A 4,724-nucleotide genomic window follows, 5' to 3' on the forward strand; every position below is an offset into this window, starting at 1 on the left:
AGTCCCATATCCAGCAAAATTATCTTTCAGGAACGAAAGGGCACTCAAAATACTTAGATGAAGACAAAGAAAGAAAATTTGTTGTTAATAGACCTACCATAATAGAACTTTTCTGTTTCAAGAAGTTATCGAAACAGAAAGAAAATGATAAAAGAACATCTGGGAATGTCAGGAAGGAAAATAAATTGATATTGCATTAGATATTAAAATAATTATTAATTCTACAATAATAGTAAAGAAAGAGAGAGAAAGAGAGGAAGCCCTTCTTCTTTATGGAAGAATGTCAGCTAATAAATGTAGAAAGAATGGTAGAATTAGTAAGTTACCATTTTATATCACCCCAGTGTAATAGCAAGTATAAGCATATTAAGAGAGGTTAAAGCCATTGGGTAAAGAGTTGTTAGAACAGACAGTCAAAAGGTCTCAAGGTATCACCCCACATTTAATTTTAACTATCAAAGAAAAAAGATAAATTTACAGTGTAGAGATCTGATAGATTCGCTACTTAACCATGGGATCAAACCCAGAATCAGCAATATAGGGACAAACCAACACTTTGGGCATTACCTATGTAGTGGCCTTTTTCAAAATATTTAACTTGAATATAGTCATGAAGAAACTATCAGAAAATTCCAGAATGTGGAATATTATACATTATAGAATAGACCTGGGCTTTTGGAAACTATCAATGTCATGAAAATCAAACTAGCAACAAAAATAGCAGGAGACTAATCAAGATTAAAATAAACTAAAGAGACTTCACAACTCAAATGCAGTAGGTGGGCTTCAATTGAATCCTGAATCATAAACAAAATTATTAAAGACAGTTTTAGGAAAAATGGAAAAATAAAATATGAAGTGAATAGCAGATGATACTATTGTATTAATGTTAAATTTCCCAAGTGTCATGTGGAAAAATCGATTGTTTTTAGAGGTGCCTGTTGAAATATTTAGAGTTGAAGTGCCATGATATTTGCAATTTTCAGAGAAAGAGAGAGAGGGAGAGAGAGAGAGAATGGTAGAGACAGAGAAACCAAAAAAAAAAAAAAAACAAAAAAACTTGCAAAATATTAAAAATTGGTGAATCTAGCTAAAGGGTTGTAGTGGGTTGAAGAGTGCCCGCTGCCCCAATGCCCCCCAAAAGATATTTCCAAGTCCTAATTCCTGGTATCTGTGAATGTGAACTTATTCGGACAGTACGGTCTTTGTACATATAATTAAATTAAGGATCTCAAGATGATATTATACTGGATTTAGGGTGGCTAAATCCAATGACCTGTGTCATTAGAAGAGAAAGTAGAGGACACAAGGCACAAAGAATAAGGCCATGTAGAGACAGAAGTGGAGATTAGAATTTTACTGCCACAATCCAAGGAAAGTCAGGAGTCATCGGAAACTGGAAGAGGAAAAGAAAGATACTTCTTTCTTATAGGGAGCTTGGCTCTACCACCACTTTAATCTCAAACTTACAGCCTCCAGAACTGTGAAAAAATAAATTTCTGTTCTTGTAAGCCACCAAATTTGTAGTAATTTGTTGCAACAGCCACAGGAAACTAATACAAATGTTTACCAGGTTTACACCACACTTTCTTTCAGGCTTTCTGTGGGTTTGAATTTTTTTGTAATGGAAGAATTATCTCTTACTATGATAGGGTAAGAGTGAGACTACATGAGAAACAAATTATGTAGCACCTTTAATGATACTTTTCTCCCCCTGCTTTTTAAACTAGAGGCTCCATATGTTCACTTTGTCTTTGTTCCCACAAATTGTATAACTAGCTCAAATGTTGAAGGAGTGGCATTAGGATAGATTTCTTTAAACCTCTTCTACCTGTGGTCAGTATTGGTTAATGCAGGCCGGAATATGGGAGGACAAGAGACCCCTACAGGAGAGCCAAGGGCTGCATAGCCTTTGAGCAAAGTCTCACAGGGGACCTTGATGACCTTGAAAGTTTAAAAACAAAACCATTCATTTCCTTGCATTGTTTGCTTTGTTTCCTTCCTGCCTTCTCAATCATATTGTAAGATTTTCAAGTCTCAAGACCTTGCCTTTCACTTCTTTGCATCCCTTATATTTTGTGGCATAGTGCTAGGCACAGGGTTAGGTAAATGTTCAAAGATTATTTGAATTGGGATTGTCATGGACTTAAGGGAGTGCATGAAACATGGGTGACATCAGAAGAAATTTAAGAATCTTCAATCTAGTCCTTCCTAGCTGCTAAAATGAAACAAAAGCACATCTCTGAAATTGAGATTCATGTCTTTTGGGGTAAAGGGAGAGAAGCAGAAATGCATCCCTGGTTGAGAAAAGGAGAGGCATTTATATGTTCATATTGACTTCTATCCATATGTAGTCTCCAAGCAAGACCATGTCTACAATAAGTCCCAAGAGATAAAAGAAGAATCCATGTAATGGGATTGAGAGTTTGACAAGAATAACCTATTCTGAGTATCAAGTTAAACGTCATTTCTTTTCCAAAGTTATCTGTGTTATTATTTCCATCATATGTTATATGGCGTGGGACCATGTATATTTTGACAGAACCTCTACATATATATTTAAAATGTCTGTAGAACTTCTGTATGCCTTTTATTAATTTTTTAATGTAACAAACACATGGTGCTTATTGTGTGCCAGGCACTATTTTAAGTTTGCATAAATATTAATTCATTTAGTCTTCATAACAACCCTATGCAGAATAGGAAACCGAGAAGCAGACAGGTTAAGAAAATGGCAAATGGTTATGTGGTAAGTGAGAGGTAAAGCCAACGTTTGAACAAAGGCAGTCTGACTGCAGAGTTCCCCACTCTTAACCACTATATTTTGCTATCCTGCCATGTACTTGGCAAAGGTTCAGGTGTTGATCATGAGAAAGATCTCGGGCCACAATTTGCCCCACAAACCCTATGCAGCCGTCTTACATTTGTTTATTAAGTAATGACAGGACTTTGGAGCAGAAGCTTGTAATCCTTTTGGAGGGTGATTGGCCTACACAGGGTCAGCCTGTATCTCCCCGGTGGGCCAAACAAAAACTCATGAATCCAGAAGACTCTGAAAAGCTTCTCCTGGCAGTAAAGCTGGGAATTTCTGTATTAAAGGATTAAAAGTGGGGCAGAGTGCATACTACTGACAGTTTTTGCCTAATACCACTACTACAATGTGGGAACTTTGTTGCTGTTACTAGGCATCTAACAACTTTTTGCTGTCACTACTCAAGTTGCTACAAGCAATTGGGATAAAAATAGTGTAGTTTCAATAGGAAAAATCAATGTATCAGACTCTTTGGTTGCAAAAGAGAGAAAACCCTACAAAGATTCCTTTTATAAAAAATTTTCATTAGCACACATGGCTAGACAACTTCAGGTGAACCTGGATGCAGTGATTCACGAAACCATCATCAGGATTTGATTTCTTCCTCCCTACCCATCAGTTCTGTTTTCTCAGAATGTCTCCACTCTAATCAAATGGGGTAGCCTCCTAATCAAAAGATGACTGTCATCAGCAATCAGAGCTACTCCTATGTCCCATTGCAATAAATAAAAAATCAGAGCCCTCTCCCAAAAAGTCATAAAATTCATTTCACTCTTGGAATAGTCGCAGTGGCCAGGCAAAACCCATATGATGATTTACTTAGGCCTGGGTACCAGGTCTGGAGGCGAAATGTCATGCAGGAAGGTGGACTAAAGTGGGAAAAAAGTTAGATTTCCACATGAAAATTAGAAACCGTTGCGAAAAGTAGAATGCTTGGTGAGGAGGCAAACAGCAAATATCTCCCACAACCATACCTGGCCAATGTATTAGAGTCGTTTGATGCAGAAAGTATGGGTATTGATAAAGAGCACCAGAGAAACATTTATTCAGTCTTTGAAAAATGTTGTAGATAAGTCTCTAAACCAAGACTATTTAATCCCATCAATTCATCATATATACAGAACTAATTTAGAAGCAGGAAACAAAAACTAGGGACAAATGGGCCATTTGAAACAGGAAATCTAGACAGTCAGATGTCCCAGGGTTTGATTTAATACTTTAATATATTATAAATTCAAGGTCAGGAAAGTTGTAAAGAACCAGATAGCAACTTTTTTGGCTTTGTGGGCCATATAACGTCATAGTATGAAAGCAGCTATAGACAATATAAAAACAAATGGGTGTGGCTGTGTTGCAATAAAATTTCATTTATAAAAATAGGCAGTAGGCTAGATTTTGCCCATAGACAATAGTTTGTTGACTCCTGTTGTAGATAGATAGTAATGTACTATGTAGGAGTAATGTCTCTCGTAATAGATGTATATACATTTGAGTTCTCCCTCTAGTACTAGCTCTGTGTCCATTGTTAATTTCCTTTACTGTTATAAGACTCAATTTTCTCATCTGCTTAATAGGTACAGTAATAGCATCTATCTAAGAAGGCAGTGAGAATTTAAAGAGAAAGTGAACATAAATCAAAGGATACAATGCCTCACATGTAATGAATGGTCAATAAATAGTAGTTGCTACTTATTATTATAATTATCATTAAGCAAGCCAGTGTGGGAAAACCTTGTGAGAGCACTAAGAAGGAAGAAAAAACTTCAATGTCAGGTTTAAAATATCAACAACTTATTACATCATATTCCAACTATATTTTTATTTTTATTATTTATCTTTTTTATTATACTTTAAGTTCTAGGTTAGATGTGAAGAATGTGCAGTTTTGTTATATAGGTGTACATAAGCCATG

This window comes from Mandrillus leucophaeus, unplaced genomic scaffold (assembly GCF_000951045.1).
Source record: "Mandrillus leucophaeus isolate KB7577 unplaced genomic scaffold, Mleu.le_1.0 Scaffold269, whole genome shotgun sequence".
NCBI classification, from domain to species: Eukaryota; Metazoa; Chordata; class Mammalia; order Primates; family Cercopithecidae; genus Mandrillus; species Mandrillus leucophaeus.